Raw genomic sequence first — 9,158 nt, 5'->3', positions numbered from 1 at the left:
AGTCCAGTTGATATTGATGTATAAGTTTATTCTCTCATCTACATTCACCGTAGTACTAGTGGTAGTGGGACGTCGAAATCGATCGTTTCCAGGTCAACTGGTTCAGTGCTCTCTGTGTTCGGAACCACGATATTAAATGATCACAACATAAAGTCAATTGGTTTCAAACCATGCGTGAATAAGTTATTAAAGTATGACGTCAATGGTCAATGGCATGACAGTGTTTTTAAAATTTAGGATATTTTCCCTAATATTCAAACTAATATAATGAATGCAGCAATCAATGTTGTCTATTGTTTTAATACACTCAAAGTATATGACGGATAATGTACTCGTGCAAATGCATTCGTAAAGATAATCGCACGCGCCGAGGAGTTATTGCATTTAGCTCGAGAGCCGATAGGCTTGAGAGCTAAATGCAATAACTCCATAACTTGACTAATGCATTGCACTCAGTTCATTATCCTTATCATAATACCACCCAGAAATGATTATGATGGAAATGAAGGCTGAAAGCATGTGTTTTGACATGCAGCTGGTAAATGATACCACAAATAATCACAAATAAGTGGTAACCTTGCAACTTCATGTACCATTGTGTCCTGTAACAAACAAATATTATTCAATGATATTTTAGCCTTGACTATCAACTAAACTAGCAAATTTACACTAAAAAATAAAAAAGGTACTACATTAAAGGTATATAATAAACTAAACTACATAGCATGCAAGTACGCAGATTAACATTAACATTATAATAGAGAACACGAGGAAGCAAAATTACATAATTGAATGACTAATTGAATCACATATAAATTGAATGACTTCTAAACTATTATTTTTGACATGATTTTTGATGATTGTTCTGGATGCCCAAGTTGAGTACCATTCCAGGTAGTTTATCAATGATCTAATCAAAAGTAGCCCAGGTAGTTTATCAATGATCTAATCAGAGGTAACTCGGGTAGTTTATCAATGATCTAATCAGAGGTAACTCGGTAGTTTATCAATGATCTAATCGGAGGTAACTGGGGTAGTTTATCAATGATCTAATCGGAGGTAACTCGGGTATATAGTCTATCAATGATCTAATCAGAGGTAACTCGGGTAGTTTATCAATGATCTCATCAGAGGTAACTAGGGTAGTTTACCAATGATCTAATCAGGTAACTCGGGTAGTTTACCAATGATCTAATCAGAGGTAACTCTGGTATTTTACCAATGATCTAATCAGAGGTAACTCTGGTAGTTTACCAATGATCTAATCAGAGGTAACTCGGGTAGCTTATCAATGATCTAATCGGAGGTAACTCAGGTAGTTTATCAATGATCCAATCAGATGTAACTCGGGTAGTTTATCAATGATCCAATCAGAGGTAACTCGGGTAGTTTATCAGTAATCCAATCAGAGGTAACTCAGGTAGTTCATTAATGATCTAATCAAAAGTAGCTCATAGATGAGTTCATTCTTGTAAGTTACCTATAAATTAATGAGATTGTAACAGGTAGTTTACCAATGATCTAAGCAGAAGTAACTCAGGTAGTTTAGCAATGATCTAATTGGGGGTAACTCGGATAGTTTACCAATGATCTAAGCAGAGGTAACTCGGGTAGTTTATCAATGATCCAATCAGAGGTATAAACTCGGGCAGTTTATCAATGATCCAATCAGAAGTAACTCGGGTAGTTTATCAATGATCCAATCAGATGTAACCCGGGTAGTTTATCAATGATCTAATCAGAGGTAACTCGGGTAGTTTATCAATGATCCAATCAGAGGTAACTCGGGTAGTTTTATGGTCTATGGTTTATCAATGATCTAATCAGAGGTAACTCGGGTAGTTTACCAATGATCTAATCAGAGGTAACTCGGGTAGTTTATCAATGATCCAATCAGAGGTAACTCGGGTAGTTTATCAAAGATCTAATCAGAGGTAACTCGGGTAGTTTATCAATGATCTAATCAGAGGTAACTCAGGTAGTTTATCAATGATCTCATCAGAGGTAACTCTTGTAGTTTATCAATGATCTAATCAGAGGTAACTCGGGTATAGTTTATCAATGATCTAATCAGAGGTAACTCGGGTAGATTCAATGATCTAATCAGAGGTAACTCGGATAGTTTATCAATGATCTAATCAGAGGTAACTCGGGTAGTTTATCAATGATCCAATCAGAGGTAACTCGGGTAGTTTATCAATGATCCAATCAGAGGTAACTCAGGTAGTTTATCAATTATCTTATCAGAGGTAACTCAGGTAGATTCAATGATCTAATCAGAGGTAACTCGGGTAGTTTATCAATGATCACATCAGAAGTAACTCGGGTAGTTTACCAATGATCTAATCAGAGGTAACTCAGGTAGTTTATCAATGATCTAATCAGAGGTAACTCAGGTAGTTTATCAATTATCTAATCAGAGGTAGACTAATCAGAGGTAACTCGGGTAGTTTATCAATGATCTAATCAGAGGTAACTCGGATAGTTTATCAATGACCTAATCAGAGGTAACTCGGGTCGATTCAATGATCTAATCAGAGGTAACTCGGGGAGTTTATCAATGATCTCATCAGAGGTAACTCAGGTAGTTTATCAATTATCTAATCAGAGGTAACTCAGGTAGTTTATCAATGATCTAATCAGAGGTAACTCAGGTAGTTTATCAATTATCTAATCAGAGGTAACTCGGGTCGTTTCAATGATCAATGATCTAATCAGAGGTAACTCGGGTAGTTTATCAATGATCCAATCAGAGGTAACTCGGGTAGCTTATCAATGATCTAATCGGAGTTAACTCGGGTAGTTTATCAATGATCACATCAGAGGTAACTCGGGTAGTTTATCAATGATCTAATCAGAGGTAACTCAGGTAGTTTACCAATGATCCAATCAGATGTAACTCGGGTAGTTTATGAATGATCCAATCAGAGGTAACTCGGGTAGTTTATCAGTGATCCAATCAGAGGTAACTCAGGTAGTTCATTAATGATCTAATCAAAAGTAGCTCATAGATCAGTTCATTCTTGTAAGTTACCTATAAATTAATGAGATTGTAACACAGGTGGTTTATCAATAATCTAATCAGAAGTAACTCAGGTAGTTTACCAATGATCTAATCAGAGGTAACTCGGGTAGTTTACCAATGATCTAATGAGAGGTAACTCGGGTAGCTTATCAATGATCTAATCGGAGGTAACTCAGGTAGTTAATCAATGATCCAATCAGATGTAACTCGGGTAGTTTATCAATGATCCAATCAGATGTAACTCGGGTAGTTTATCAGTGATCCAATCAGAGGTAACTCAGGTAGTTCATTAATGATCTAATCAAAAGTAGCTCATAGATGAGTTCATTCTTGTAAGTTACCTATAAATTAATGAGATTGTAACACATGTAGTTTATCAATAATCTAATCAGAAGTAGCTCGGGTAGTTTATCAATGATCCAATCAGAGGTAACTCGGGTAGTTTATCAATGATCTAATCAGAGGTAACTCGGGTAGTTTATCAATGATCTAATCGGAGGTAACTGGGGTAGTTTATCAATGATCCAATCAGAGGTAACTCGGGTAGTTTATCAATGATCCAATCAGAGGTAACTCGCATAGTTTACCAATGATCCAATCAGAGGTAACTCGGGTAGTTAATCAATGATCTAATCAGAGGTATAAACTCGGGTAGTTTATCAATGATCCAATCAGAGGTAACTCGGGTAGTTAATCAATGATCTAATCAGAGGTAACAGATCAATGATCTAATCAGAGGTAACTCGGGTAGTTTATCAATGATCCAATCAGAGGTAACTCGGGTAGTTAATCAATGATCTAATCAGAGGTAACTCGGGTAGTTTATCAATGATCCAATCAGAGGTAACTCGGGTAGTTAATCAATGATCTAATCAGAGGTAACTCGGGTAGTTTATCAATGATCTAATCAGAGGTAACTCGGGTAGTTTATCAATGATCCAATCAGAGGTAACTCGGGTAGTTAATCAATGATCTAATCAGAGGTAACTCGGTAGTTAATCAATGATCTAATCAGAGGTAACTCGGGTAGTTTATCAATGATCCAATCAGAAGTAACTCGGGTAGTTTATCAATGATCCAATCAGATGTAACCCGGGTAGTTTATCAATGATCCAATCAGAGGTAACTCAGGTAGTTTATCAATGATTCAATCAGAGGTAACTCGGGTAGTTTTATGGTCTATGGTTTATCAATGATCTAATCAGAGGTAACTCGGGTAGTTTACCAATGATCTAATCAGAGGTAACTCGGGTAGTTTATCAATGATCCAATCAGAGGTAACTCGGGTAGTTCATTAATGATCTAATCAAAAGTAGCTCATAGATGAGTTCATTCTTGTAAGTTACCTATAAATTAATGAGATTGTAACACAGGTAGTTTATCAATGATCTAATCAGAGGTAAATCGGGTAGTTTATCAATGATCCAATCAGAGGTAACTCGAGTAGTTTACCAATGATCTCATCAGAAGTAACTCGGGTAGTTTATCAATGATCCAATCAGAGGTAACTCGGGTAGTTTATCAAAGATCTAATCAGAGGTAACTCGGGTAGTTTATCAATGATCTAATCAGAGGTAACTCAGGTAGTTTATCAATGATCTCATCAGAGGTAACTCTTGTAGTTTATCAATGATCTAATCAGAGGTAACTCGGGTAGTTTATCAATGATCTAATCAGAGGTAACTCGGGTAGATTCAATGATCTAATCAGAGGTAACTCGGATAGTTTATCAATGATCTAATCGGAGGTAACTCGGGTAGTTTAATCAAAAGTAGCCCAGGTAGTTTATCAATGATCTAATCAGAGGTAACTCGGGTAGTTTATCAATGATCTAATCAGAGGTAACTCGGTAGTTTATCAATGATCTAATCGGAGGTAACTGGGGTAGTTTATCAATGATCTAATCGGAGGTAACTCGGGTATATAGTCTATCAATGATCTAATCAGAGGTAACTCGGGTAGTTTATCAATGATCTCATCAGAGGTAACTAGGGTAGTTTACCAATGATCTAATCAGGTAACTCGGGTAGTTTACCAATGATCTAATCAGAGGTAACTCTGGTATTTTACCAATGATCTAATCAGAGGTAACTCGGGTAGTTTATCAGTAATCCAATCAGAGGTAACTCAGGTAGTTCATTAATGATCTAATCAAAAGTAGCTCATAGATGAGTTCATTCTTGTAAGTTACCTATAAATTAATGAGATTGTAACAGGTAGTTTACCAATGATCTAAGCAGAAGTAACTCAGGTAGTTTATCAATGATCCAATCAGAGGTAACTCGGGTAGTTTATCAATGATCCAATCGGAGGTAACTCGGGTAGTTTATCAATGATCCAATCAGAGGTAACTCGGGTATAGTTTATCAATGATCTAATCAGAGGTAACTCGGGTAGTTTATCAATGATCCAATCAGAGGTAACTCGGGTATAGTTTATCAATGATCCAATCAGAGGTATAAACTCGGGCAGTTTATCAATGATCCAATCAGAAGTAACTCGGGTAGTTTATCAATGATCTAATCAGAGGTAACTCGCATAGTTTACCAATGATCTAATCAGGTAACTCGGGTAGTTTACCAATGATCTAATCAGAGGTAACTCTGGTATTTTACCAATGATCTAATCAGAGGTAACTCGGGTAGTTTATCAATGATCCAATCAGAGGTAACTCAGGTAGTTTATCAATTATCTTATCAGAGGTAACTCGGGTAGATTCAATGATCTAATCAGAGGTAACTCGGGTAGTTTATCAATGATCACATCAGAAGTAACTCGGGTAGTTTACCAATGATCTAATCAGAGGTAACTCAGGTAGTTTATCAATGATCTAATCAGAGGTAACTCAGGTAGTTTATCAATTATCTAATCAGAGGTAACTCGGGTAGATTCAATGATCTAATCAGAGGTAACTCGGGTAGTTTATCAATGATCTAATCAGAGGTAACTCGGATAGTTTATCAATGACCTAATCAGAGGTAACTCGGTCGATTCAATGATCTAATCAGAGGTAACTCGGGTAGTTTATCAGTAATCCAATCAGAGGTAACTCAGGTAGTTCATTAATGATCTAATCAAAAGTAGCTCATAGATGAGTTCATTCTTGTAAGTTACCTATAAATTAATGAGATTGTAACAGGTAGTTTACCAATGATCTAAGCAGAAGTAACTCAGGTAGTTTATCAATGATCCAATCAGAGGTAACTCGGGTAGTTTATCACTGATCCAATCGGAGGTAACTCGGGTAGTTTATCAATGATCCAATCAGAGGTAACTCGGGTATAGTTTATCAATGATCTAATCAGAGGTAACTCGGGTAGTTTATCAATGATCCAATCAGAGGTAACTCGGGTATAGTTTATCAATGATCCAATCAGAGGTATAAACTCGGGCAGTTTATCAATGATCCAATCAGAAGTAACTCGGGTAGTTTATCAATGATCTAATCAGAGGTAACTCGCATAGTTTACCAATGATCTAAGCAGAAGTAACTCAGGTAGTTTATCAATGATCCAATCAGAGGTATAAACTCGGGCAGTTTATCAATGATCCAATCAGAAGTTACTCGGGTAGTTTATCAATGATCCAATCAGAGGTAACTCGGGTAGTTTATCAATGATCCAATCTGGTAATCGATCGGAGGTAACTCGGATACTTTATCAATTATCTAATCAGAGGTAACTCAGGTAGTTTAGCAATGATCTAATTGGAGGTAACTCGCATAGTTTACCAATGATCTAAGCAGAAGTAACTCAGGTAGTTTATCAATGATCCAATCAGAGGTATAAACTCGGGCAGTTTATCAATGATCCAATCAGAAGTAACTCGGGTAGTTTATCAATGATCCAATCAGATGTAACCCGGGTAGTTTATCAATGATCCAATCAGAGGTAACTCGGGTAGTTTATCAATGATCCAATCAGAGGTAACTCGGGTAGTTTATCAATGATCTAATCAGAGGTAACTCAGGTAGTTTATCAATGAATCAGAGGTAACTCAGGTAGTTTATCAATGATCCAATCAGAGGTAACTCGGGTAGTTTATCAATGATCCAATCAGAGGTAACTCGGGTAGTTTATCAATGATCCAATCAGAGGTAACTCGGGTAGTTTTATGGTCTATGGTTTATCAATGATCTAATCAGAGGTAACTCGGGTAGTTTATCAATGATCCAATCAGAGGTAACTCGGGTAGTTTACAATGATCTAATCAGAGGTAACTCGGGTAGTTTATCAATGATCCAATCAGAGGTAACTCGGGTAGTTCATTAATGATCTAATCAAAAGTAGCTCATAGATGAGTTCATTCTTGTAAGTTACCTATAAATTAATGAGATTGTAACACAGGTAGTTTATCAATGATCTAATCAGAGGTAAATCGGGTAGTTTATCAATGATCCAATCAGAGGTAACTCGAGTAGTTTACCAATGATCTCATCAGAAGTAACTCGGGTAGTTTATCAATGATCCAATCAGAGGTAACTCGGGTAGTTTATCAAAGATCTAATCAGAGGTAACTCGGGTAGTTTATCAATGATCTAATCAGAGGTAACTCAGGTAGTTTATCAATGATCTCATCAGAGGTAACTCTTGTAGTTTATCAATGATCTAATCAGAGGTAACTCGGGTATAGTTTATCAATGATCTAATCAGGGGTAACTCGGGTAGATTCAATGATCTAATCAGATGTAACTCATGTAGTTTATCAATGATCTAATCAGAGGTAACTCGGGTAGTTTATCAATGATCTAATCAGAGGTAACTCGGGTAGTTTATCAATGATCTAATCAGAGGTAACTCGGGTAGTTTATCAATGATCTAATCAGAGGTAACTCGGATAGTTTATCAATGATCTAATCAGAGGTAACTCGGGTAGTTTATCAGTAATCCAATCAGAGGTAACTCAGGTAGTTTATCAATTATCTTATCAGAGGTAACTTGGGTAGATTCAATGATCTAATCAGAGGTAACTCGGGTAGTTTATCAATGATCACATCAGAAGTAACTCGGGTAGTTTACCAATGATCTAATCAGAGGTAACTCAGGTAGTTTATCAATGATCTAATCAGAGGTAACTCAGGTAGTTTATCAATTATCTAATCAGAGGTAACTCAGGTAGTTTATCAATGATCCAATCAGAGGTAACTCGGGTAGTTTATCAATGATCTAATCAGAGGTAACTCGGATAGTTTATCAATGACCTAATCAGAGGTAACTCGGGTCGATTCAATGATCTAATCAGAGGTAACTCGGGTAGTTTATCAATGATCTCATCAGAGGTAACTCAGGTAGTTTATCAATTATCTAATCAGAGGTAACTCAGGTAGTTTATCAATGATCTAATCAGAGGTAACTCAGGTAGTTTATCAATTATCTAATCAGAGGTAACTCGGGTAGATTCAATGATCTAATCAGAGGTAACTCGGGTAGTTTATCAATGATCTAATCAGAGGTAACTCGGGTATTTTATCAATGATCCAATCAGAGGTAACTCGGGTAGCTTATCAATGATCTAATCGGAGGTAACTCGGGTAGTTTATCAATGATCACATCAGAGGTAACTCGGGTAGTTTATCAATGATCTAATCAGAGGTAACTCGGGTAGTTTATGAATGATCCAATCAGAGGTAACTCGGGTAGTTTATCAGTGATCCAATCAGAGGTAACTCGGGTAGTTCATTAATGATCTAATCAAAAGTAGCTCATAGATCAGTCCATTCTTGTAAGTTACCTATAAATTAATGAGATTGTAACAGGTAGTTTACCAATGATCTAAGCAGAAGTAACTCAGGTAGTTTACCAATGATCCAATCAGAGGTAACTCGGGTAGCTTATCAATGATCTAATCGGAGGTAACTCGGGTAGTTTATCAATGATCACATCAGAGGTAACTCGGGTAGTTTATCAATGATCTAATCAGAGGTAACTCGGGTAGTTTATGAATGATCCAATCAGAGGTAACTCGGGTAGTTTATCAGTGATCCAATCAGAGGTAACTCGGGTAGTTTATCAATGATCCAATCAGAGGTAACTCGGGTAGTTTATCAATGATCTATGGGATCCATTGTAGTAAGCATTTTTCAAAAAAGGAAAATTAAATGAATGCCTGCTATTGCCATCCATCCATCCCAAGA

This window comes from Amphiura filiformis, chromosome 6, assembly GCF_039555335.1.
Source record: "Amphiura filiformis chromosome 6, Afil_fr2py, whole genome shotgun sequence".
NCBI lineage: Eukaryota > Metazoa > Echinodermata > Ophiuroidea > Amphilepidida > Amphiuridae > Amphiura > Amphiura filiformis.
The sequence above is the reverse complement of the archived record's forward strand: the minus strand, read 5'-3'. Positions refer to the sequence as shown.